The sequence below is a fragment of the Pan troglodytes genome, chromosome 20 (assembly GCF_028858775.2).
Source record: "Pan troglodytes isolate AG18354 chromosome 20, NHGRI_mPanTro3-v2.0_pri, whole genome shotgun sequence".
NCBI lineage: Eukaryota > Metazoa > Chordata > Mammalia > Primates > Hominidae > Pan > Pan troglodytes.
The window spans coordinates 45,066,622-45,094,324 of record NC_072418.2 but is presented as its reverse complement, the minus strand read 5'-3'; the positions used below and the strand labels follow the sequence as shown (position 1 = coordinate 45,094,324).

Below are 27,703 nucleotides of genomic sequence, written 5' to 3'. Positions count from 1 at the left end.
CTCTGGACCTCAGTGTCTCTCCATACCTTTGAATCCCTCTCTGCTCCCTGCCCCTCGCCCTTACCCCTCTGTCTCTTACTGTGTGTCCGTGTGTCTCTGTGTGTCCGTGTGTCTCTGTGTCTCTCAGTATCTCTGTGGGCCTCTGTCGGTCTCAAGGATTGTCCTTGTCTCCATGTCCCCTTCTATTCCTACCCCTCTCCTCTATCTCTGTGTCTCTGTTTCTGCATATGTCTGCATCTCTCCGTCTCTGTGTCTCTCTGTGTCTCTGTGGGTCTCGGGCCTCTCCCTGCCTCCGTGTCCCCTGCGCTCCCCGCCCTCTCCCTCTCCCTCTCTCCCCCCTCGCTCTCTCGCTCGCGCTCTCTCTCTGAGCATCCTTGGGCCCGGGGTTGCCATGGGGACAAGGTGGGAGCCGGGGATGGCGCGCGCCTGGGCTCGCGCCGGCAGCTCAGGCGAGGAGCAGCGGCCAGAGCAGCGCCAGCAGCAGGCAGCGAGCGGGCGCGGGAGCGGGAGCGGGAGCGGGGGTAGCGTTGGCGGCGGCGGCTCCTCCTCGGCCATCCCCTCGGAGCCGTGCAGCTGACGCGCATGGCGAAGACAGCGGCGCCTACCGATGGGAGCAGCGGTAAGGCAAGGCGGCGCGGCGCAGCCGGGCGGGCGGGCGGCGGGCAGCCTCCTCCTCTCCCCAGCTCGCCTGCGCGCCCGCCCGCCTGCCCTCCCTTCCTCCCTCTCCCCTCGCAGCCCCTGCCCGCCTGCCCGCCCGCGCCGCGCTTGCCCTTCCATTTAAAAATCTTTAAAACTTTGCATATTAATATCTGCGCTTTGCATAATCTGACCCGCGCTTTATTGATTGCAAGAAGCTTAATGCAGCCGGCTCGGCCTATTGCAGAGAGCTCTCCGGGCGGGAGCCGGGCGGGCGCCGCTCACTCCGCACCGCGCTCCGGCTGCCAGCCGCCGCCGCGGCCCCGGCCCTCTCGCCTCCCTCTCAGCGCCCGGCGCCGGGGCTTTGCCCCCTGGCTGGGTATTTTTATTATTTGGGGATGGGGGGGGGGTCAGCTTGCTCTCGATGGCAGTGAGGGAACCAAAGGAGAGGTGTACGTGGGGGCGGGGGGAAGGGATGGAAAGAAATGGGGACGGAGAGGAGGTGAAGAGGGAGAGGAAAAAGGGAGAAGGGGCAAGAAGGATGAGGAAAGGAGAGGCGTGGAGGGGGAAGCAGTAGAGAGAGGAGAGGGCAGTCGGCTGAGGACGGAGCTGAAAGGACGGAGGAGCGGAGGAGCGGAGGAGCGAGAGCCGAGGCAGAAGAGAAAGGAGGGAGTCAAGAGCGCAGACTAGAGAAAGAGCCTGACGGCCGCAGAGCTGAGGAAAGAGGCAGGCAGTGGGCGCTTCGCCGCTGCTGCCCCCGGGCCAAAAAATAAAGAAAAGAAAAAGAGAAAAAAAAATACCAATAAAAAGACGATGAAAATAAAACACATCGCAACCAGGGCCACTGAACACAAAAAGGAGCGAGGACAGAGAAGAGAGGCGAGGTGGCATCTGCTCCCGGCTGGCTGCGGCGCTTCGGAGAGGCTCCCCGGGCTGGGCGGGACCCCCATTTTGACCCTGCATTTGAGGAAGGGGCGACTGTGGAGAAAATGAGGCGAGAGGGGGTCAGGGCTGGTGGCGGTTCCGCCTGTTTTTTTTTTTTTTTTTTCTCTCTCTCTCCTTTCCTGGGGGTGTGGGGGCCGGTTTAGTATGATGATGGTGAGGATATTGGTCGGTGATGCTGTCTGAAGCTCCGAAGCAAGCAGGGTGCATGGGGGGGAGAGGTAAGAGGGCACAGGGAACGAGAAAGGGCTGGGGGGTGGGAATGAGGGGTGAGAGAAAGGAACGGGGTGCCTTGGACAGCAGAAACGGTGAGAAATAGGAAAAAGCAGCCGGGATGGGGCACTCAGAGGCGGTGGCATCTCAGGCAGGAGGAGAGGTGGAGAACGGAGCTCCAGGGCCCCAGAGTGAGGTTGGGGAGCCGCGGTGCACCCCTCAGCTCTCTGGACAAAGTCTGTAACTTGGGGAACCCCTTCGACTGCCTGCTGCCTCTTTGCTCTCTTTTCTTTCCCTTTTCATGTCCTTTCTCAGCTCCTTTATTTCCATCTCCTTTACTGTTTTTTCTTTCTCACTGTTTTCCAGTTTCTGTCTCTTCCTTTTCTCAATAAAAGCTCTTTCTCCTCCTCCCCACCCCTTAGTTTTTCTTTTTCTACCTCCCTTATCTCCACCTCCTTCCCTTCTTTTTTCTGCGTTTTTTCCCTTCCCCCTTTCCCCCTTTCTTTTATTCTTCCCTTCCTTCCACTCATTTCCCCTGTTGCCAGCTCTTTCTACCCCCTCCCTCAGTTTCATTTATTCATCACTCTTGCTGCTTTGGCCTTCAACAGGGTGCCAGGGAAAGGGGCTCCATGCAAAGGCAGGAATCCCCAACTTCCTACCAGAGCCTAACCCCTGTTCTGAAACCCCATGTATTTCTACCCTCTTTTTTACCCTGAGTGGGGGTTTGGGTCTGTCCCCTGGGTTCTAGCGCCACCCCCTACTTCCTTGTGGCCTCCTGGAGAAGTCCTGCTGGATGCTCACTGGGGCTCTGGGAGGGGGAGGGGAAGATCTTAAGTGAGGGCTCATGGCTGTGGACTCAGCCCCACTGAGAAGGGTGTGGACAGAGAAGAAAATGACATGGATGCCTAGCGGGAAGTGAAAACGGGAGGAAATTGGGGCGGAAGTCCATCTGAGAGAGTCCTTAGAGCTTTCGAGTCCAGGTAAAAGATCCTGAGAGAAAGCCTTTGGCCTGATGACCACTCCCCACTTTCTGCCTCCTTCCTGGGGCCTGTGGAGTTGGGGAGTAGGTCCTGGATTTAGAGAAAGACCCAATCAGCCGCTTCGCTCAGTAGCTTTTAGTCTCTTGCCATCTTGTCAGGTGGATTTGTCCTTCCACCCCCCAGGATATAAGGGGAAGGTACAGAGTCAGTGTGCAGTGGGGGGCTGGTGGGTACAGAGTCAGTGTGCAGTGGGGGACTGGTGTGTACAGAGTCAGACCATGACGGCAGCATGCATGTGTATAAGGCCTGCATGCGTGGCGAGATGTGTTCAGGAAGGACTAACTGTGTGTGCTGGGCCTGGAAGCCTTGGCAGAGTGAGGAGCCAAAGGTGTAGAATCGTGACATGTGTTTTCAGTGGGGGGTTGGGTACTGGGGGTCCCCATCATGGGTGACATATGTGCAGAAGGGAGTCAGTGCGTATTTGTACTGATCTCTCCCTCGTCTTGATGTTTATGTACCACTCGCTATGTGTGCATTCAGGAGGCCCTCTTTGGCTCTGTGCGTGGAAGCCGTCCACGCGTGTGCAGGCCCGTGTGCCAAGTCTGGCTTCAGCAGTGGACACGTGACACTTTGTATGTGCAGCGTGTTTGGAGTGAAGGCTCTGTGTATGGGTACTAGGTCTGAACATAGTGTGTGCACACAAGGGTGCACATCAAAAAAAGTCACATATGTGAAAGTACCATTTCTGCATGGAGATATTATTATTGTTATTGCTCGGGGTCTCCGCGTGTCCTGGGTAAGAGGGAGGGTGGGTTTGTGAAGCAGGGTCTGGGTAGAGTGATGAGAGATGTGTGAGTGCACAGAGGTCGCGGGCGTATGGCTGAGTTTGACGGCATGCTTGCACAGCAGCCTTGAAGCTGGGTTCAAGAAAACAAAACAAGAAAAGATCCCCTCTCCCCGCAGTCTATCAGCCCATGAAAACCTTCCCTGGACCTTCTGTAGTAACAAAGCGTCCCATGTCAGGGGGTGACAGGCAGGCCAGGAGTAAAGCCGATCAGGGCCATAGGCAGCATCTCCAGTTGCTGATAATGCGATTCCACATCTACTTCCTGATTTATGGGTAATGCTGGACAGAGGCCCATCCTTGCTGTTGGAGAGGTCCAGACCCCCATTTCCCTGAGGCTGTGCTGGCATGTGCTGGTGAACTCTGTGGCAGGTTGCAGTGTCGTCTTTGGGGGTCTTGGTTGCGCTCACTTCCCTCTGCTAGTCTTTGCAGGGAAAATGGAAGGTGTCTGTGTCAGGGCTGTAGTAGGGAAAGAACTCAGCCACAGTGTGTGTGTATGCACACACCTATACCCATGCTGTGTGTGTAGAGGTTGTTAGCCTATACGTCCTAGACAGCATGCTGGCCCGGTGTTTTTTTTTTTTTTTTTTTCCAGCAAGTCCGTCAGTGGCCACTCCAGGCCACCTCCATTCTGGTTCATATACACTCCCTTCTTGTATGCAGGGCCCATAAGCCAGAACTTCTTCCTCCACCAATGTGACAGCAAAGCAAGGGCCCCAACCTTAGCACCCCACTGGGTAGAGCTTTTCATAGCCCTGGTGCATAATCATAATGTGTAGAGGCATGACTTGCAACGAGGGGAGCAGGGACAGATGGCCACACCAGGGGCTACTTGGACATCGATGATGGCAAGGGAGAAGTTTCCATCTCTGGCATGTGCTGGTTAATTTCCAAGATATTTCAGGATGGAGATGGTTGAGAAACCCAAGTGTGAAGAGTTGTTAGAAGACAGAGTGGGTGTAAGGCCTCCTCAGACGGATGTCTATTCCTCCTTCTAAATATATTTCACTCATCATTTTTCCCTTGGGCTCAACACCTCTTGATCTAATAATAATAATGACCATGATGTCCCTTACACCCACCTCGCTCTCACAGCAGCCCCAGTGGTGTCCCTCTCACAGATGAGAATTCTGAGGCCCACATCATTTGCTCAGCCTGTCAGCAACCATGCTGGCGCTAGAACCAAGGTCCTCGTCATACCGAGCCTTGTCTGTCCTTATAGGTCTGTCCTATCCCATTAGCTGTCCCAGCGCCATTTCCTTTCACTGGCTCTGTCTCTTCCCCCACTTCCTCCCTGCCCCCTGAGATGTCCATCCACAGACCTGTCTCCCAGGACCTGTCGGGTGGATGGATGCCTTATGTGGTTCAGTGAGGGCTCTAAGGATGTGGGTCTCGCTTTATATCCTGAAGGGAGAGCCAGCAAATGAGCATGGTTGAGCTCGTTCCATCAGTGATGGTTTGGGGCTGGGCCTGTTCAAACACAGGGGTTTGCATGAGCTTATGGTCCCCCCTACCCCTTTTGGTGAGCCCTGTGTCACCTTTTCAGATCCACATGGTGGCCTTGGGAGGCAGGTGCATTTTCCCTCACTCGATCACCACCCCAACTTCATTAGATCCTCGGGACAGGCAGCTTTCCCAGCTCTGACGCATTCGGAAGGAGGCTGAAGGTGGTGGCTCCACATACAAGGTCCCTGCATTCAATAGGTATTTATCGAGTGGTGTGAATCACTGAACAAATAAAGTCCAGTGAGTTCCCTGAGGTAATCGGGCAATGGTGGTATGATCACTCCTTAACCTGAAAATGATTGCTAGGCACTGACCGTGGGCCAACACAGGCCTAGACTCTGAAGCAGAACCAATCCCAGCCTTAGACAGGATTCTGGGCGCCTGGACTGTGAGCACAAAGGGAGTTTCCAGGTCATTAGGAATCTGGGGAATGAACATGTTGTGGGTTTAGACAGGGAGGTGAGTCTTTAAGGATGCTCAGATACTGAGAAAAGCAGGCTGGTGGCAGGGCATAAAGATGGCAGAGGAAAGTGAGGAGAAAGCAGCCCAGGTTGGAGGTGTAGTCTAAGAGTAGAGGTTGGCACAATGTTGCAAGGCCCTGTCTGTGGAGGCTCAGCTGCTGCTCTGAGAAGTTGGAACTTGATCTGGCTGGCAGCGGGGAGCTATTATGCCTGCAATCACACACACATACACATATACACATGCATCTCATGACAACGTACTTTGGACAATACGGACTTGTCTATGAGCATGAGTGTGCTTGTGCACACACACACAGGGACCTTTATTCTGGCATCCATTCAGGGTCTCCCTCACAGAAACCAACAAGGTTGGGGGTTACTTTAGTCCACACTCTCAGGATCCTATAAAGTATAGGGCTGTGGCCCACACACGCAAGTATAAGAGCAGACTGGGGACCCTCCCCCACCCGGGGTGCAGACTCATGTGGCATTCACAGACTTAATCCGCCGCAGTGAGGCCAGGGAGGCAGCATCTGTCACTTTCACAAACACAAGCAACGGAGTCTGAGAGAGGCACATTCCACTTGCTCACAACTGCTTGAGAAACAGACGCCTGTACCGCACTGCCCCCCATGCCCAAAACAGACACGGCCCCTCATGGCCCCCCACGCCAAGCCCAGGCCAATACACCAAGTCACTCCTGCATTAAAGTGCACACACACACACACACACACACACGAAGCGCAGCCCCTGACATTCCATCTCCCCATATATACAACCATATACTCAGGCACTCTGACTTTAAGCACAGCTGCTGACTTCCTATCCCCTTATTCACACACAGACACAGACACACATGCATACACACACACACTCATTTTGACTTAAAGCACAGCTATAGCCATCCCACCACCCATACACATATACCTACAAGCGGACTTCCACACATACTCAAACACACAGCCTCACAATCCACCAGAACTACTGTGGCCAGCGGTCATTGAAGAATGACAGCCTGAGCAGTGTGCTGAGGGGAGGGTTGCCCTGAGGCATGGGCCGAGGGTCATACAACAGGGTACATCGGAATCCCTTGAGGAAAAGGTCAGGCCGACCCCAAAAGGGTTCCATTGGTCCGGACGGTTCTGCCAGGTAAGGGAGATTCAACAAATGCAGGCCAGAGGCAGGAGCCGACTAATGGCCGAGGCCGCTGATGGCCGAGATGGCTGGTCAGCGAGGAGGGGAGGCTCGACAATTGATGTGACTCAGAGCTGGACAAATGATGGCGCATTTGGCTGAAGCTGGCTGGGGGGCCCATGACCAGAGACCAGGCAGCCATTCTTGCCTCAGCGGGGAAAGGGCCAGATCTGGCTCTGTTGCAGCAGGGTGGGTTTCCCAGCCTGGATCCACCATGCATTCTGCCTGCCGTGTGTGTCTTGGGGTCTTTGTATGTGTGCATGTTTTTGTGCATGTGTGTTCATACATTTATCTGCAGTTGTCAGCATGTGCCTACCTTCGTAGAACTTTGTGTCTTTGGGACTCCTGGTGTGCATCTATGTATGTGCCTTTGTGTGTGTGTTTGCTTGTGTGTCTATGTGTACATGCCCACCCACAAAGTGTTCAGGGACCTTTCTTGTTGGACTCTGTGCATTTTTGGGTCCGTGTGTGTGTTTGCGTCTATTGAATGTGTAGAAAGCTTTCTTACTGTGAGACACTATGCACTCTTGAGCATTTTTTTTTTTTTTTTTTTGGCGTTGGGTTGAAGGTTGGGGTGGGGAAGAAGCGATGGGTCTGGCTCTGCACTCTGAGCCTTCCATGTATCTGGTGGCCCATGAGGCCGTCTTTGTGCATCTGTTTGAGCCTCTGTCTAGGTGTCGGCGGGTGTGGGCTTGTGTGATTGCCTGTTTCAGAGTTTGAATATCTGTGTGTCCACAGCAGCATCTCCCTCGGAGCATGGATGTGGGTGGAGTGGGCCAGACCAGGATGAGGGGGGCATCTCCCTGAATCTCACCAGACCTCTGGAGGGGGTCACACAACCCATGCTGAGCCCGGCTGGGACCCAGCAGCACAGCACAGTGCAGACCACCCCTCCTCCTCCTTTTCCCCCCATGACCTTTGAGCACAGCAGCCCCAAATACATATTTATCAGAGGGGCTGTGGGGACCAGCCCCTCCCCCACCACTCCCCTCAGGGCCCAGCCTGCCTGGCTGTGGAGAAATTAACCTTGTGACACAGGAGCTCGCTGACACCCCGGCCCCCTCCCCATCTGCAAGGCACATATGAGCAAGGGTGTGTGTGTGAGAGAGAGACAGAGAAAAGGTACTCATCCAGACTGGGAAGGCAGCAGCAGCTAGGGGAAGAAAGACACACAGGTACACACGCACATGTGTTTATATCACCCCGACACACACACACACGCACACACACACGTGTGTGTGCACTCACTCGCCAAACTAGAGAGGCCACATAAGTCTTGAACAGATGCACAAGGCAAATACTGAAATACATAAGCATGCAGACACATGCAATGATCCTGCAAGAGACATACACAGATTCTGAAACACATGGTAGCCATGTGCACCCTTGGGTCCTGGGAGCCAGATACCCATACTTTTGGTCAGAGATTCCCTAAGAAAATTCGTAGATGCTAAACCCTGCAGATGCACATAGACGTTTGTATATTTGTCCACAGAGATGCCAAAATGGACACACCAGGTTTGGAAACAGGGATAAACACATACTCAGACACAGGTATGAAAACCCAGATGTCTGTGCAGGCACATAGGTGCTGAGACCTCTCAGGGCAAGACAGACACCAAAACACCAGGGTGCTCCTCGTGTGGAGATTTGTTTTTCAATAGAAAATGTACGAATAGAAATACTAAAACATGGCAGCATCCCAGCCTATATGCCTGTGGGTGCACACAGGCCACATTCAGAAATCCCACAGGGAGGCCACACGTGGTGACCGAAAGGGCCATGCCCTGAGTTATAGCACACAAACACCCCCCAGGCTAGCCTCATCCCCTTAAAACAAAATAGGTAGATGTTCAAGTGTGAAAATGTGTATAGAATTAATTAACTCATCACATAGGTACTGAGCCTCTGTAGGAGTCAGGCCCTGTCTTAGAAGCTGAGGAAACAGTGGTTTACAAGACAGACCTGGGCCTTGCTCTCTAAGAGCTCCAAGCCAACAGGACTGGCACTGATCAGACCTCAGTGTATAGTTAGTTATAAATACATCTGGTAAGGAGAGGAAAAAGGGGCTATAGGAGGGCATCACGGAAGAACCTGGTTTAGATTGGTGGGCTAGGTGTAACATCTCTGAGGAAGTGACATTTAAGCTTGACATCAGGCACAACACACAGATTCTAAATGTGTACACATATCCCTCCTGAAACTCACAGAGCCTACACAGGCATAAATAATGCAGCACTCAGATGCCCCTACCCTTACCCCACTATGCCGCACTTTTCCCTCTAGAAAACTCCTCTGGCATGTCCCTAGGTGGGAAATGGGATCCTTTCACCTGGGGCCCAGATTCTGGGCTCTGGATGAGGTGCACAAAGCATTCTGGGGCAGTGCTGAGTGGGGAGCCCAGGAAGATTCACCAAGGAGACGTGGAGAGGGTGATAAGGTGCAGAGAAGAAGGCAGAAGACTGTCTAAATGGAGATGCTTGCCTGGGCAAGGGCATGGACATGTGAACAAGCCTAGACTGTTCCCAGCAATCATGTGAGGCCCAGGGTCACGGGACCTTCAGGAGGACTGAGAGGAGACTTTACATGACTGGGAAGCACTGTGAGGCTTGGGATTTATTCAGGGCGCACCACATAACCACAAAACAGTTTTGAGAGGGACTAGACAGGGCATGTGAGCCAGGTACCAAGTCTGATCTCTCTGAGCCTCGTGTGGGGACAGGACAGGATGGGTAGCCCCTGGAGGAAGGGATCCAGTGAGCAGGCCACCAGTCACAAGGACTTCTGCTCTACCTGTCCAGTCTGGGAACCCTGGCCAAGGTCTGGTGAGGGAGGTGGTACAGAACTACCTTCCCCTTGCTCCCAGCCCCATATCTTGGCCACTGCTACGACTTGCCCCCAAATGGAGATTTGCTAGGGAATGGGGGTCAGGAGCTATAGTCACCCTTACTTTCTACTGATGTTCTATTGATTTCTGAGCCTCCTGTGGCCAGGCCTGAGCTGCATGCCCAGTCACCCAGATGAGGCAGATCTTTCCATGTTCTAGAGTAGTCCTCAGTCTGGGGAAGTTGACCCTGACAAAGCCCTGTCAAGGGACTCCGAGGGCTTACTGAGGGCTTCTTGGGCTTGTTCTTGGAGAATGAATGGGTCAGAAGGCCCCATAGGCAATATGGGCAATGGGTGAGGATGGAGCCTGGTTTTGTGAGGGTGAGACCAACCCTCACCTGCCACAGAGAGAGCCTGTCATTTCTCCCATCACATGTAGAACATCTTTCTTGGCTTGCAAACCCTGCATGAGCTAGTGCCTGTCTGTCTATTCAACTTTTACTCCCTCCCTCCTGGCTCTGGAAGCTCAAGCCGTTCTGGCCTTCTTGCTGTTCCTTAAACCTTGTTCCTGACCCAGGGCCTTTGCACTTGCTGTTTCCTTTGCCAGGAAAGCTGTCAAAATCACCTTCTCTGATAGGCTTTTCCTTTATGTTTAAAATAGCAGCTTTTTTTTTTTTTTTTTGGAGTTGGGGGGACAGAGTCTTGCTCTGTTGCCCAGGCTGGAGTGCAGTGGTGCAATCTCAGCCCACTGCAACCTCTGCCTCCCAGGTTCAAGCGATTCTTGTGCCTCAGCCTCTTGAGTAGCTGGGACTACAGGCGCGCACCACCATGCCCACCTAATTTTTGTATTTTTGTAGAGACGGGGTTTCATGATGTTGGCCAGGCTGGTCTCGAACTCCTGACTTCAGGTGATCTGCCCGCCACGGCCTCCCAAAGTGCTGGGATTACAGGCATGAGCCACTGTGCCTGGCCAATAGCAGTATCTTGTAAGCCACTTTCTCCCTGCTTTATTTTCCTTCTTAGGTCTTAAATATATTTTCTTGTATATCATATCTCTTCCTCCACTAGAAGGTGGATTCCACGATGGCAGGGACTTTGTGTTGTTCATAGTTGTATCCCTAGTGTGTAGCACAGTGCCCAGAACACGATAAGTGCTCATTGAATGTTTTGTCAAATGAACTGAAGCCGGATCCCCTGTCACCTACTTGCCCAATATATCACCTACTTGCCCAGTATATCACCTGCTTGCCCGATATAATGGTGGAGGTAGACGTCTGCTGTGTCAGACAAGGGTGGCAGAGCTCACCTTCAGGGGGCTGCACTTACCAGTGCTGGAGGGGTACATTGGCAAGTGAGTCCACCTCCTACCTGAGCCTCAGAGCAGCCAGACTCCAAAACCATCATCATCCTGGGCCTGTATGCTCCCATCCTGCACCCTCATCTCCCTCACGACCCTCCCCTCACTCCAATCAACTCCTCCTTACTCCCATTGTCAGATCTGCTCACCCCCTGACGCACACTGCTGCCCTTCCCCTCCTTCACCTCCAGCATACAACTCTGATGGCCCCTGCCCCCAGACACAAAGGAGGGGAGACCACAGACTGTGGAGTCAGACACACCCGGCTTTGAGTCACATCACTCCTTTTAAGCCTCGAGTTTCCTTGTCGGCAAAATAAGGTTTTTGTCGGGATGAAGAGCAGTGGCACGTGTGATGATGACGCTAATAATAGCTGCTATTTATTGAGTACCTGCCAGGTGTTAGGCATTGTGCGAGGTGCTTTGAACTTTTTTTTTGTTGTTCATTTTAAAAAATGGAGGAAAAAAAAAAAACTCTGAGCATAGAGTGTCCCCAGAGCATGAGACCTGGTGCCCAGTGCTGTGAATGACAAAAGTGAACATAGTCCATCTGCACAGAGCTTACTATTCCAGTGTGTGCACACACATACCCAAAGTGTCACACCAGTCAGGTGATGGGGAGCTTGTGCTCCTGTACTTGATGCTTTTCTGCAGAAGGCCCAAGAGATAGTTTGGGGGCCATTGCGGCAGCAACTGTCAGAGATAAGGGGCCATCCCCAGCCATCCTTAATTCCCCTTTACCAACCTAATGGGAGCTCTCATTGTTCATATCTGGATTGCAGGGCCCAGCATGGGATCTGGCCTAGAATTGGCCTCAGGAAATGCTTACTGAATGAATGAATGAATGAACAAAGGAATATATTTAGCTGAGTGTCTTCATTGCATTTGTTCATTTGCTCAGGTTACCAAGACAAACCTTCTCCCTTACCTACCCACCACCTTCACTTACTACTCACAGCATTTATGGCTGCTGATGGTAATAGTATTAATTTCTCCCACTCATTGCCCCTTTTTTGTGTGTCAGGCCTTTTGCTAAGTTCCCTATAAGCACGGTCTTGTTGGCTTCTCACACCAGCAAAATGAGGCAGCTGTTATTATTATCTTCATGCTATGTTTGAGCAAACTGAGGCTCAGAGAGGTGAAGTGACTTGCCCAGGGCCACACAGTGAGGAAGTGGCTGACCCCATGTTTACCCACTGTGCTCTTCTGCCCCACAGAAGCGCACATTATCTCAGGAGTCTGCATGCACACTTGTTCTTGCAGTTGTCCCCCTCCCAGTAGTTGGATGGCACTACTCTGATCCAGGAGCCCAGATCCCCAGCTTCTGGTCCCAGCTGTGTCATGACTAGTTGAGTAGCTCTGGGAAAATCCCTTCCCTCCCTCTGGGTCTTCATTTTCCCTCCAGCAGTTCCTCTTGTCTGTAAGCCCTCAGCCGGTTTCCTGAAGAGGGGACAGGGGACTGTATTTGGTTTGGTACTACCCCGCCCACTCTATTGAGAGCAGAAGCCAGAGGAGCGAGCTCTTCTCCATTCAGCAGACTTCAAATTCATTCACATTCTTGAGGGCACTGAACTCTGCTGGGTTTGGACATAAGGGAAGACGTAAGACAAGCCTGGCTGGGAAAGGGAGAGGGAAGCAGAGAAACAGCACTAGGGGTGCCTCCACTAAGTACCTAGCCACAGTCTGTCAATTACAGACAAATGGTGTGACACATGTTCATTGTAGAAATAACAGAAAACAGAAATTCAATGAGATGAGAAGAAAATGACCATGATAATCTAGTTAAACGAACAACAAAAAGGACATTACCTTTTGCTATCTGTCTTTTTTTTTTTTTTTTGAGATAGCCTGTCACCCAGGCTGGAGTGCAGTGGAGAGATCTCAGCTCACTGCAGCCTCTACCTCTGAGGCTTAAGTGATCCTCCCATCTCAGCCTCCCGAGTAGCTGAGACTATAGGTATGCGCCACCACACCCAGCTAATTTTTGTATTTTTTGTAGAGACAGAGTCTTGCTATGTTGCCCAGGCTGGTCTTGAACTCCTGGGCTCAAGGGATCCACCCACCTCGGCCTCCCAAAGTGCTGGGATTACAGGTGTGAGCCATTGCACCCTGACTGTCTTAGCTTTTTTTTTCCTCCAAAGGAGATTATGGCTATGAGTTTACCCAAAGAATTTATTAAAATTTAGATACCTGGGACCCAAACTCAGATTTTTTTTTTTTGAGACAGAGTCTTGCACTGTCACCTGAGCTGAAGTGCAATGGCATGATCTCGGCTTACTGCAACCTCTGCCTCCCAGGTTCAAGCGATTCTCCTGCCTCAGCCTCCCGAGTAGCTAGGATTACAGGTGTCCGCTGCCACGCCTAGCTAACTTTTTTTGTATTTTTAGTAGAGATGGGGTTTCAAACTCCTGACCTCAGGTGATCCGCCTGCCTTGGCCTCCCAAAGTGTTGGGATTACAGGCATGAGCCACTACGCCTGGCCTTTTTTTTTTTTTTTTTTTTTTGAGACAGAATGTCAGTGTGTCGTCCAGGCTGGAGTGCAGTGGCGCAATCTCAGCTCACTGCAACCTCCACCTCCTGGGTTCAAGAGATTCTCCTGCCTCAGCCTCCTGAGTAGCTGGGATTACAGGCGCACCACCACACCCGGCTAATATGTGTATTTTTAGTAGAGATGGAGTTTCACCATGTTGGCCAGACTGGTCCAAACTCAGAATTCTGATTTCTGTTCCAAATTTATTTATTTTTGGTGGGGGAACCATCTGGATGTGTATTTTGTAAAAACGGGATGATATGCTACATACTTGTTTATAACTTGCCTTTTCTTCTTCCTAACAACAGATTATGAACATGGTTTCGTTGTCAATGATTTTATTTCATGGTATGAGCTGAGAGAAGTGTAAAAAAAATTTATTTCAAACATGTTTTCAACAACTCTACAGTCCTTCTTTGTATGGCCACTATACTATCATTTATTGTACCAGTCCCCACTCATAGGATATCTAGGTTGGTTTTTGATTTCCCCTATTATAATTATCCCCAGTTTACAAATGAAGACATTGAGGCTTGGATGTGAAGCCTCTCACATGTGTGAAAAGCTAAGGCACAGTCAGAGGGGAGCCGGGGACCACTTGGGTGCCAGCAACAGTCCCTGGCCTCCCTCAGGGAGGGACTGAGGGATCCTGAGAGGAGAGAAAAGCCTGGGTAGAGGAAGCCCCCAAGACATAAGACATGTGCCGTGTCAGCGGGGGCCCTTGAGGAGGAGACCACCCTCTTCCAGGCCCCAGAGCCAGGCGTGATGCCGGCCTATGTCCTGCCCACTCAGGCTTCCCTCATCCCTTCCGCTGCCCCCCTCCCTGAGCCCACTCACCGCCTGCTCCATCCTTGCCAGCTTATCAATCGGTTAAGTGGTCAGGTCAGCGATATTGACCATTTGATTAGGACCTTGTCAGATCAATCCCTGGCTCATCTCGTGGGCCTCCTCCTCTGCCCACACACTCCCTCCTGTTCTTCTGCTCCAGGGAGCAGGTGGCCACAGAAGCCTCTGCTCTCCCAACACAGCACCCCAGAACCAGGAGCCCCATGGCCCTTTGTGGGCCATTCCTGGTTCTCTGTTTAGGTGCCCAGTTCCTGTACCTTCTCCTTGCATCCACCTCTCTTGCTCATAGTCATTAGATCTTGTTTGCTGTATGTCCCATGCCCCTCAGAGTCCAATCAGATAGAGGTGCCCCCACTTGGCTGTGTGACCTTGAGCAAGTGACTTTACCTGTCTGAGCCTCCATTTTCCACAGCAGTGTCATGGGATGACACTCGCCGAACAAATGTGAGATGCTGAGAGATCACACCTGCAGAGCAATGACCCACCCCTGGTGCATGACCAGCACTCAGGAAATGCCAGTACTGATGTGTCTGTGAGTGCCAGTGTTTCCATCTGTCCATCGGTGGGGTTGTATGTGGGCATTCTGTGTCTGTGGGGGCAAGTGGCGTCATCATTCTTAGGCCTGTCCCAAGCCCTGGCTTGGGGTCATTCCCTGTGCTGGGCAATGCTTTGGACCCCCCAAAGGAGCCAGGCCCTGCCTTGCCCTCAAGGAGCTCACAGTCTGCCATGTACATGGCAAACTGACCCCAGGACACAGCAAACCATTATATACACTGGCTGTGAGGAGACTTGAGGGGCCAGGACCAAACCCTGAGCTTGCTTTCCCTCTGTGAACGCTGGAATCTACCCTTTATGTGCACAGCTGCAGGAAATGTAGGCTTTGGAGTCAGACACATCAGGTTCAAATTCTGGCTCCCACTCTTCCCGTGCCTGGTAACTGTGGGCCTCTCTGTTCCTCAGGGTCCCCATCTGTTCCTCTCTGTTCCTCAGGGTCCCCATCTGTACAATGGGGGAAGACATCATCTAAATAGCTCCCAGTCTTAAGGCACTGCTGGGAATACAGCTCCTAGATCCCATGGACTGTCTCTCTACTTGGAGGTGTTGTCTGCTTGGGAGAGGGATCCTCTCCCCTCTGTCGGAGGGCATATTGGGGTTTGGGAACCCGGGAGATGGGATGAGAGTTGGAAGCAGATATGCCAGGGATGGTGCTGCCTATGGGCACCACAGCCCCAGGTAGCAGAGGGCAGGGAGACTGAAGTGTGGGCCCTGCTGGAGGGAAGCCCAAGGTGGGGGCACTGCCTGGGGGAAGACCCCAGCCCTAAGGCACTGTCTGACTCTGGCCCCCCCGAGGCCTGGGGATTCCCTCGCCCACCCCATCACTTACACCAATATTGACGGTTAATGCCGTGTCGCCACCGTGTTCAACACTCAGCGCGGCTAATTGTTTTGACTGGGAATCGGCAAGGCGATTAAACGCCATTGATTTTGCCCTGCGCGCTGCATCGATTTTTAAATTTCCTATTGATCCCGGCCCTAAATCTCCTTAACCAAGACCTCACTGTGGAGATGACAGCCGCTGATTAGCTCCAGGGCGGGGGCTGGGGGGAAGCAGCCCCTGAGCGGGGAGCAACCCCAGCTCCTCCCTCCCCTCAGGGACCAGGGGTTCTGGTCCCCTTCTGCCCCTGAAGATGAAGGCCCAGGGAGAGACAGGACAGATGGAGGAGGAAGTGGGGAGACCCTTGGCCCTTTTTACCCCCCTTTTGCTTCTTGTTTGGGCTTTTCCCTGGTCTCTTTGCCCCCGCTCCCTTCATTCCTCTCTGTCTATTTCTCCCCATCTCTTCTCTTTCTCTCTCCCCCTCCTTCTCAGTCCATCTTTTTCTTTCTCCTCCTCCTCCTTTTGAACTCTGGTGCCTCCCTTAATTCCTCACTCCTCCTTCCTACAGGGCTGTGGAGAGGCTCAGCAAACCCTCTTTGGGGATGGGCCTCCTGACCTCTTGCCTACTTCTCTGTTCTCTCCATCTTGTACACAGGAGGTAGAAGGACCTTTCCAAAGGCAAACTGGATTGTATCCCTCTCCCTCTCTGACGAAGCCCTGGCTGCTTGGACCAGGCACTTGACGCCCTGCAGGGAGAAGCCCCTGCAATCTGGAAGCCTCGTCTTTCCCCATTTCTCTTACTGAACCCTGGACAGGCAAAGTCCTGGCATTCTCTCGTTCCTTGCACCTGGTTCTTTCTCTGATTAAAATTTGTCTTCCAGGTTTGGCTTGGGTGTTGTTTCCTCCCTAAGTCTTCTGTGATCTCACCCAGGATGCCCGCAGCACCCTCTGCTTACCCCAGCATGTTGGCATTGGCTCTTCCTTCTGTCTCCTCAAGTTGCCTGTAAGCCCTGTAATAGAACAGAGACCTTGTCTAATTCATCTCTGTCCCCTGCCACACTTGATTCGGAGCCAGAGAAATCTCAATATTTGTTGATGAACTAAATGCACAAATGAATGGACAAATGTACAAGTCAGAAATATCATTATGACTTTTATTTTTAATCTCCCCACAGCACATAGGAACTTAATAATGAGTAACCTTTTCAAATTTCTTTCTCATTTGTTCCTCTAGCAGTCCTTTGAGATACACCATTTAATCAGTTAATTCCTCCATCCACCCATCCATTCACTCCGTCGTCCATTATGCACTAATTGAGCATCTCAAATTTGCCAGGCCCTCTGCCAAACACAAAAGCTTCAAGACACAGTTACAGTCCCTGCACTTTAAGAAGCTTCCAGTCTGATGGGAAAAACAGATGTTCCACAGTGGCAGGCACTAGTATGCCCATTTATGAGTTGGGGACACAGAGGCTCAGAGGCCAGAAGTGACTACTGAAGGCAACAAGTGGCTGACTGGACCTGAGTTCCAGGCACCTGACTCCACAGTTAGCCAACTGCAGCTCCTGATGATGTGACAGGAGGAGGGTTCCTCCACTGGAGGAGTGCATCATCCTGCATGAGGATGGGGAATTCTCCGGGATGTTGACAGCATTCTCCTCTCTCTCCAGGTTCTCGTCTGGACCGGGTTGGTGGCCTGAATGTATTAGCTTCGCTGCGTCTGCCCAAGAGGTAAGGACCACGGCCTTAGAGTTTTGCTTATTGATGCACCTTCTGGTTTCTCACAGAAGTCTCTGCTTTCCCATCCTCGTCTCTGGCCTCACCCTGGGTGTATTGCTGCCCTTCTCCACTCTGCCCACCAGAGGTTAGAATCTGACTGCTTTGTTTTCACCCTCCATGCATCCTGTGGCTTTCGGGCCAAACCAGTGGTTCTTGGTGTTGATGACTGTGGGTGTTTCTGCTGATCAGTGTTACAGCTCAGTAGGAGAGAGATGGGGGTAACTCGGTGGCTCAGATCACAGCTTTGGGTTCAAGCACACCTATGTTCGAATCTCTTTTCCTGATTTCGAGGGACTTGGGAAAGTTTGAGCTTCCATTTCCTTGTCTGTAAATGGGAATACTAATAGAACCCACCTTAAGTGCCATCCTGAGAGCAAAAGGAGATAGAGGAAGAAGAGCCAGGTGGCTGAGTGATCGTGGGCATGGCTCAGTTTCCCCATCTGTCAAAGGAGGGTAATTAATAGCATTTACCACACGGAGGTGGCGTGAAGATGAAAGTACTTATTCCTTGAAATCGTGTGGCTGCAGGAAGTGGGAGCTCAAAATATGGCTGGAAGCGTTCCCCTGAACAAAGAAGGTTTTATGAAGCCCCTCCCTGAAGCCCACTAAGACTCCCAGGTAGAAGCCGTAGTTCTCCTGCTGCTCACCTCTGTGGGAAGCAGGGGCTCTGGCCATTTGCCCTGGTGTTTGCTCCAGCTTGCTTGGTGAGGCCCTGGCAATGAGCATCTAGGGAGGAGGGTGGACAGGGCTTCTGGGGTGGGACAGCCCTCTACTGCCACCCCTATTCCCACGAGAGAAGCTTAACCCACAGGTCTCAGGACCCTAGGGAGGCCTCTGGGTGCCCTTGTAGGACTCCTGGGTAGGAGTCCTTTGCTGTACCAGGAATCACAGTCTCATTTTAAGAAGCAGATGGAAGCTGTAGCCCAGGGTTTGCAACCCAGCATTGTAGGGACTATGATGGACTGAAAAATGCAAGGGGTGGGGGACTGCTTTTTAGCTCCACTGACTGTTCTCATGCACAGATGCAACCCTGACTTGCCAGGGTTTCTGATTTTTCAAGAGAAGCCAGGAACCCAGACTTGTGTGTGAAGTCTTCCAATCTTTAAATGTTGGCAACTAATGCAAAACTTCCAAAATCTCCTCGTGGTCCAAACCACATATTTCAGGCAACCTTTGGCCCATAGATACCTAGTTTCACAACAGTATAGAGCTTCTCCCAGGAAAACACATACCTACATTTGCCCAGTTGTGCTACACTTTGGGATGATCACAGACCCCCTGAAGCTCATTCATGGACCCCTGTTATCGCTGAGAGTGTTCGTTCCAGGATGTGTCATTTCTCTAGAGTGCTTTCTCCAGGGAACCGAAGTTGCAGTTTTTCCAGGAATCCTCACATCCTCGAAAAGAGAGTCAAGGAATTTCCAGGTTGCAGAATTAGTTTGGGAGCTAGAGACTGGCTTTGAGGAATGTCTGAAAGTTGGGCTGAAGTAACAGAGGGGTTTAATTATGTTTCCAGTTGGTAGCGGTCACTGTTAGGTCTATGATTTCAATTATTTGTCTTCAAATAGATGTTCATTAAAAATCCATGATTTCATGGACATGTGGGTGACTGACTTGGTAACACGTAACAGGGCTGGTACATTCCAGTGAGGAAACTGATATTTACTAGGGGCCACCTTTGTGTGAGGGCCTGTTCTGGGCACTTTGCTTTTAATCCTCACAGCAACCCTGTGAAGTGGGTGTTGGCACCTGTTACAAGACAAAGAAACTGAGGCACAGAGCGTGAAGGCAACTTGCCTAAGGCCACCCAACATGTAAGCAGTAGAGTTAGAATTTGAACCTGGGTTTGCCTGACCTTAAAGCTCTCATTCTTTTACCTCACCAAAACCCACCATTGTTTTTGGTATCTCCACAGTGTGGCAAATTTTTGCACTTTGGGAGTGAATTTGATTTCGGAGACCACCTGAAGTCTGATTTAGCAGCAGCTCTGATGAATTTAGCAATGATAATACTGGGGCCACTTGTTGGTTTTTCAATAGAAACTAGAGATGATTATACACTAGAGAGATGCTTTGCTGATGGAGTTTGTAAACTGGCCTTGAAGGCTGTTGCCAAAATATCAGGTGGTTCAAGAAAAAGTTCGGCCTCCTGAGGAGACATCTTTGAAGGAAGCCATACTCTTTTAGGTGTATAGTTTTGTTACGAAACAACAACTACAATAAACATCGCCCTCACCTGCTCTGTCTTTCCTTTATAGCCACACTTGGAAGGTGAGTGATGCCCCAAACATGTCTGGAGGCCTCCTCAATGCTCTATGTGGGAGCTGGAGCCCCAGGATGAGTGAGAGACCCCCTCCCAGCCCTGGGGTTGTGGTGGCCTCTGCTGCCTATGCTCCCATGTGACTCCCCCTCCTCCTCTCCCTTCTGGCCCTTCCTCCAAATCTCCTCCCACGCACACCAGGGCTTTCTCTCCACTCTGGGTTGGCTTCACTTCTCTACCTCCTCAGCTCCCCATCTAAGGCTCCTCAACTCTGAGGGCCTTTCTTGACCCCTGGGCTGGATGATGCCTCCTTTTCCCTCCTGAGCACTATCACCGTATCTGATTATATTCTATATGGTTAATGTCTGCTCTCAGAAGCCTCTGGGTGAGGGGACCTCTCTGTTTGTCTAACACATCTGTCTACACTCAGTCCCTGGCACAGTGTAAGTGCTCAGCAAGCATGAGCTGAATGAATAAATAAGTGAGCAAACAGACACATAAACCCAGATCCATCCATTTATTCCTTCAGCCAACATTTTCTGGGATTCCTTGTGTGCTAGGCCTCGTGCCACCATCTGGAGATGCAGAGAGGCGGGAGACCCACGTGGCCTTTGAGGGGCTTTCAGGCTCGTGGGGGCTCAGGCACAGACACCACCAATCTGAACCAGGGGACTGCAGGATGCTGGGTTAGGGGAGAGAGGGATAGGCTGGCTGGCCTAGGGGGTCCTCAGGAAGTCTTTGGGGGTAAGGAGAGAACTCCTGAAAGGTAAGGAGAAGCCGAGGGCTAAGTTACATTTCGAGTGGATGGGAAGGGGTGTGGACTGACTGGGCTCCTACTCACTATTGGGGACTGTGGATGCTGGCCTGGCCTTAGAGTCCTCACAGCCAGTTACAGTCCCCTGGGTATCTGGTGCCCTCCAAGTGCCAGGGCAGGAACAGGGCTGTGGTACCACTTTGTCTCTCCTTCCCTTCTGTCCTTCCATCCTTCCACAAAAAGACACAACGGCCTTCAATGTGGAGCGGTCCCAGGGTCACAGAGGTAACCCAGACATAAGCAACAGGGATGTGCCCCAGGGTGCTCACACACCCTGAGGGGAGTCCTGAATGCCTCGGAAGCAGAAGCTTTGCTCTAGGTGGGCGGCTTTCATCCTGGGTCTGGTGAGGTGACGTGGAAGGAACAGAATTCAAGGCTGCATGAGGAGGATGTTTAGCCGCACATGAGGACATTCTCCCATGGCCAAGAGTGTAGGTATGGCGGGGGGGCTGCCCTGGGATGGGAGGCGCAGGCCTTAAGGGCAGTTCAGGTTCTTCAGACAAGCCGGAGAAGCCAGGGCGTGGTGTCAGGGACTTGTCCACATGCCCCAGGCCCAGTCTGCCTCCTTCTGAATTGCACCCCTGGGGGCTTTGGCTAGGGGAATAGGGTGTGTGCTATTCCAGATGTGGCTTGAAGGATGGCTGGGCTGGGACAGAGCTTTAGTGTAGAGGCAGCTCTGGGATGCTGGTGGGCTATGGCCGTTTGGTGGGACCTATAGGGTGGTCTGTAAATGGCAGCTGTGTGATCTGGGTGGTGGGCAGGGGCACTCCTCGCTGGATGTGGAGTCCAGACGTGAGGGTCTGTTTAGCATTCTGGGGTGCTGGGAGGTGGCAAGAGATTGCTTGATCCTTTTGGCTGCCTGTGCTCTGTCACTGGGTGGGTGGAGACAGCTGTGGACTGGGAATATTTGTCAGCCATGGGGTGGGGATTATAGATGTGTAGGAGGTAAAAATGGCTTGCATCTCTGAGCTAGTTCAGGGACCAGTGGGTCCCTGGAATCCCTGACAGTCCCACAGCAAATGAAGGTCAAGTACCCACCATCCTGGTAAGCATGGAGCCCCAGGTGCCGAGAGCAGGCACTCGGCTCTGACTTCAAATAGAGAGACGTTCCTCAGGGCTCTTCGAAGCACTGGTGAGGGCTCGTAGGCAGAGGGAAGGCCTCAGAGAACGACCCTGGGTGTTTTCAGCTGCGCTTGTTAGAAATCTTGATGCGCGCCCCACCCCCACCCCGTGGTTGTTGGGCTCAAGCTGCCCTGCCGGGTCTCTGCTCCTGGCTTTCCTTCCTTTCCTCTTCCTCTCCCTTTGGCTCCAGCCCCAGCATCATCTTTCTTCCTTTTCTTGGTCTTCATTATGTGTCTTGGCCTCTCCATTCCTCCCTGGTCAGCTCCTTTTTTTCTGAGCTGGATCTCTGTGTTGAGTGTTGCCTGTGGGTTGAGTCTTAGCTTTTATCTCCAGAGAGAGCCACACTGAGATCTGGAGACTGGGGAGATCCAGAGATCCGGCCTGGGGTGGGTGTGAGGTGGGGTAGGAAAGGGAGGAGGATAAAAGGTGATTGAGGGAAAAACAAGAAAGGAAGTATTCACCCACTCCTAGCACTCCAGGACAGCTTCTGAGGTCCTTTACACAGTGATCCACCCTTGCTTTTCTCAAACTTTCAAGCAATCCTCCTGCCTCAGTCTCCTATGTAGCTGGGACTACAGGCTAGGACCACTGTGCCCAACCTTGCTTTTCTTGGGGATGAGGTGGATAGGAGGGCCAGAGGGATTGTCTAAGAAAGGGGAATCCAGAATACACCAGATGGGAGTGGAGGGAGAGGGAGACCCAGAGAGCATGCACCTCATGACAGAAACACAGAGAGGGGAACGGAGCAATGGAGAGGAGCAAAGAGGAAGAGGAAACAGCAGAAAAGTCAGAGGCAGGAAAGCAGAGTGAGGGACTCAGAGACAGAAAGGAACAGAGAGAAAGAGAGGGCGCGTGCATGCGAGCTGAGCGCATGAGAGTGCATCAGAGAAAGATGAAGGCAGCTGGGCTGAAGGCAGGGGACAATGAGAAAGAAAAAACAGTGCGGGGCAGCTGCAGCTGAGGCAGGTGGGCAGGACTGTGGGGCAGGAAGGAAGGACCTCACACCTGGCCCCCCACCCCCCAGGCTGGCCATGCCTGGCAGAGTACGAGGAAATTGGCCAAGGCCCTGGTGTGTGTGGACTGTGTGTGGAGGGTGAGGTGGCGGTGTGTGGTAAGGAGAGATGTACTGCTCTCCCTACCCATGTGATCAGGTCCCAGTCGGCTCTGGCTGGTCCCTGAAGCTACCTGAGATCATCCCTGTCCATTCACCCTGTCCCCTCCCCACCGTGGCTCACAGGGGCCCAGAGGAACGTGGAAAAAGGCTTGAGCATCCCTGACTTCTGGCCTGGGGAATGGGGAGAAAGGTGTGTGTGTGTGTGTGTGTGAGAGACATCACTTTGGACGTGATCCCCTTTCAGTTTCTCTCTAGCTTTGCCATCTCAGAGTCTCTAGTGCATTACCAACTCCCCTCCACCACTATCTGCCGTCTGCCTTTTATCTCTCTGGTCTCCTTTCTCTCTCACTCTCACTCAGCCTTTCTGTTCCTCTCTGTGCATTGCCCCCTTTCTAGTTCTCCCTGCCTCTGGCCCCCGTTCTCTCTTTATCTGCGTCTTCTCTCTGTATGGCTCCATCACTGGGTTTTCTGCTCTGTTGTGTGCTCTTTCTCTGTTTCTCTCTCCGTCTCTCCAGTCTCTGTCTCTGCGTCTCTCTCTGTCGTGCTCTCTGCATTTGCCCTTCCTCTGCTCTTTTTCTCTGCCTTTGCCTCCTGGTTTTGGTGTCTGTGTCCCTTCCAGTCTCTTTCATCTTCTGTCTCTGCTTCTCTGTGCATCTCTCTGCATGTGCCTCTGTCTCTCACTCTGCCGTTCTCTTTCTCTTGTCGTCTCTCGGGGTCTCTGGCTGTCCATCCCTGCCTCTGTGTGTGTCTCTCTCGCTCCCCCTCCCTTCCCCCCTTTTTTTTCCTGTTTCTAACACCCACACTCACATCCTACCTCTGGAGTAATTGCTTTTGTCTGGGTTGGACTGGACTTGTGGTGGGGGGAGGGCGGGGGGAGCGGGTGGCGCTGGGGGGGTTGGGAGGGACGGAGGTCGCTTGGTGGAGTTGAGGTGGCATCCACCAAAGCAGGGGTGTTGAGCAGAGGTACAGCCTGCCCAAGGTGCCGGGGGGGCGGGGGCCTGGGCCCATCCTGGCAGGGGTCTGGGGTCTCTGGCAGGGAAGGGAAAGAAGGCAGGCAGGCCCTGACATTGGGATTTGGAGATGATGTAGTGATAAAACCGGCTAGCCAGTGTCTCCGTGGCAGCCCCTGCTGCCTCGCCACCCTCCCCCACTCAGAGACTCAGGGTTGTAGCCTCTACACACATACACCGTGCCGTGCCGTGTACACCAAGTCACCATGACACACACAGGGACACACCCAGAGCCTCCAGCCCACTTGTGGAAACACACTCGACCATCGGCACACAGGGACACACAGCATCACATAGACACACAGATAAACCGCATGGACTCTCCGACACTCATGAGGAGAACCTGCTTCCAGTACACATAGAGACCACCGCGCAGATCCCTGAAGCACACGCAGCTGCCCACAGGCACAGGCACGGATCCACACGGGACCCATGGAGGCTCACGCACAGCAGCATCCGTGCTCAGACACACTCTGTCAGGGGCACATGCACGCCAACACACACAGGCTTCCCAGAGCACATGGGAACACATAGCTACCCCATTAACTGGGGACAGAGGAGATCCCTGAGGTGTTCCTGGGATACATCCCCAAGGGACAGACAGAGACTTAGGGTCAGGGAAACACTCATGGAAGTGCATACACAGCCACCCAGTGCTCCTGGGACACATCCATGAACTCATGTTCACACACAGACATGACTCAGGGGCCAAGACGCTCGGGTATGTGCAGTCCTAGAATCCCCCAGCAGAGCCTGAGGACACATGCACACCCTGCGTCCATGGCAGCTCGCACACCACAGACCTCTCACTGGAACCTCCTGTCCGAAGCCGCACAAGCCTCCCACCCCAACCACACATGTGCAGGCCAGACCCTGGGGTGAGGCCAAGGCAACTTCTACCCGCAGGGACCCAAAGGCGGGGCAGCCAGCAGCTCTGGGGGTGGGCGCAGGCCGGCCTGAGGGTTCGCCCCACTGTTCTTTGTGTCCATTCACCGTAGCCTACTCCAGCACCCCCCCCAGACCTTCCCCTGCCTCATGGGCTCAGGACAGTGTCTCTCTGAACCCACAGGTGCCCCCTGCCCACCTCCCAGAGCTCTGTCCGTCACACACCTTCAAAGGGCCCCATCTTTCTGAACTGCTCCCAATTGAGGGGATGCCTGCTTTCTCCCAGGGGGCTTGTCCCTCAATTTCTCCCAGCCCCCTTACCTGAAACTATGGCCCCCATCCCCGTCTGCTTCCTTGCCCACTCCCATACTCACCCCCTCTCCCGGCTGTCCAAGCTCTCAGCCTCCCTAAGCTCTCCTGCTGTAGGGGAGTGGTGGGGGGTGCCTGGCCCCTCAGAGGCCTGGGTAAGGGGTACATGATGGTGGGGGACCTGGGTGCGGCTCCGGGAAAAGGAAGCAAGGCAAGCAAGGGAGAGAGAGAGAGAGGCAGAGGCAGGCAGCCAGCCAGCCGGCTTTATATCCCTGCCGTATTGATCCACCATGTCACAGCCCCGGTCGATAGCCAGCCGAGAAAGAGAGAGGGAGAGAAGGGAGGGGAGGTTTGGGGGAGGGCAGCCGGGACCCCTATAGTCCTCGGCCCATCTGGGGCCTTCTTGGCAGGCTGTGGGGGCATGTGTGAGCCCATCCTACCCCCTCCAAAAGAGGCCCGCCTTATTCTCCCCCTCTTCTTCTTGGCTGCGGCCCTCTCCCCGAGAGTCACCTCAGCCTTCATAGGAGAATTTAAGCACAGAAGATCTGCCTGTTTCCTTCTGTCTCTTTGGAGGCTCCGTATCCCTGTGGGCACGGGGGCTCACAGCTGTTCATTGCCTCAGCTACCCTTTGCGCCCCACAGTCAGGCTGGGTGGATGGGAGGCCCTGACGCAGTGTCATGGGTGGATTGTGACCAACCAGAGTGTGAATCCTCCTCCTTCACTGTAGCCATGGGCAAAAGGGGAAAACTGTCTGAAGGCCTCTTCCCCAGCCACCGCTAGCCAGGTACTCAGGAGCACCCTGTCTATGTTGGTTTCCTGCCCTTTCTGACGGACGTTAAGTTTCTTCCCACAGCTGTGCCAGGCCAGTGCTCAAGGTCACATTTAGACTTTTTCTCTTCTGGCTTCCTCCCCTGCCCACTGGCTTAAGAGAGGAGAACGCTTAGCCTCACTTTTTCCTCAGCCTCCTCTTCCCTCTCCATAGAACCTTCTACCATCTGCCCCCACCAAACCTCCCCTGACCTGGGTGGGGGAGGGCAGGAGAGGAAGATGTCTTCCCTTAGTAGGAAGAGAAGTGAGAGGAGAGACTCTGGGACAGCACTGAGAACCCTGGGCCTGGGCCGTCTCCCCTCTCTGGGCCTCAGTTTCCCCCCACCCCCATCCGACCTTGCCCAAGCTGGAAGGTCTATATGGCTCTGGGATCCGTAGGGATTGGTACAGATGGGAGGCAGGGCCATCCAGAGGGTGAGAGCAGGGCCAGAGGGGTGCCTGTTGCCCCTCCCTCAGCCAGGACTGCCCTGGTCCCAGGTGCGTCCCCCCAGCCCCCAACTCCCCAGGGCTCCAGTTCTTTGTCTGTCCAGATCCTCCTCTCCTCCCAGCCCAGCCTCCGAGAGGTTGAGGAATCACCTTAGCCTTGACCCAAGGGGGAGGGCAGAGGAGGGGCAGGCGGCCCCCACCCCCGCCTTCTGCCCATGGCCATCCCCACAGCCCCTCTCCTCCCCGCTTCCCTGAGTACCAGGCCATCCCGCCAGTGTCAGGCCGATGCTCCCTTTGTTAGGAAGGGGGAGGGGAAAGAGACAAGCTGAGGGGACGTGGCCTGACCCCCGACCTCTCCCCCTCCCTCCTCCCATCTGGGTCCCCAGGGGCTCAGAGCCACCTTGACGGACAGTTCTGACCATCAGCCAAATGGCTCCGGGAGTGAGCAGGGGGCCAGGTAGGGGGGAGGGGAGGAAGGCCTGGCCAGGGCCCTCAGCCCACCATGGATATGTGTGTGTGGGTACTCTGAAGTTGGAAGGAGGCCCCTTGGAGGGGTGGCAGGGGGAGATGGGCATCCACAGAGGACAGGCTCTAGGAGGAGCCTGGTTGGATTGGGGGATACAGAAGCAAAGTGGGGCTCATCCCAGAGCCAGCAGTTCTGGGCACCTTGTGGATATGGGCCTGGCCCAGGCAGATGCCCCCACCCCACCCCCACCCGGCCTGCGGCATTGGGAGTGCAGCGAGTTTTAAAAAAAATTAAAAGAAAAAAAAAACAGGAGCAGGAGAAGCTGGGGGAAAAATATATAAGAAAAAATATAATAAGAACTAAGCGGTGGCTGCAGGAGAGAGAAAGGGCAGGAGGCAGGGAGGGGGGTGCAGGGGGGAGGGCGGCTCGGGCCCTGGTCGCTGCGAAGGCCGGCCGCCGGCCTCTGTGCTGAGCCCTCCGCGTCCCCCCTGCCGGCCCCCTCCAGCCCCGATCGATCCAGTTTCTTGGCAATAAAGCATTTTTATTGTCAGCTGCCCTGAATGCCAAATGTGAGCCTGGTCCTGCTCCCCCCCGAACCTGCTTCCTCACCACCCCTCCCCCAGCCCTCTCCACCCCCTCCCCTGCCATTCCCCCCACCACAGGATCAGCATCGTCCATCACCAAGACCCCCTCCTCTTCCTCCTCATCCATGTCAGCCGCAGTGCCCGCACATCTTCAATAATCCACCAAGCCCTCCAGCCCCTATCTAGGCCTCTGTGCTCCCTTCCCTAACCCCAAACCTGCAGAGGAGCAGAAAGGTGGCCATGGGATGGGTGGTCTTGGGGGGCACAGGGATGGGTAGGAGGAGGTACAGGAGGGTGTTGGGGTCACCAGGCAGGGAGACGATGGCCACAGGTTGAGGGAGGCATTGGCCAAAGTCAGGATAGCCAAAGCCTGTCCCTCAGCAGCCAGCAGGGGACA

At 53.5% G+C, this 27,703-nt stretch overlaps 1 protein-coding gene across 2 annotated transcripts in view; it reads left to right on the top strand.

Annotated features, from left to right (window-relative positions):
* The first annotated feature begins 465 nt into the window (after positions 1–465).
* POU2F2 (POU class 2 homeobox 2) overlaps positions 466–27,703 on the top strand; it is a 91,609-nt gene continuing 64,371 nt past the window's right edge. The window contains exons 1-2 of one of the 2 annotated variants that reach the window (XM_063801745.1): positions 466–619; positions 17,380–17,440. The gene's annotated coding sequence lies outside the window, so the exon portion shown is untranslated. The remainder of the gene's footprint in view (positions 620–17,379; positions 17,441–27,703) is intronic. The other variant, XM_063801748.1, reaches the window with a different exon arrangement.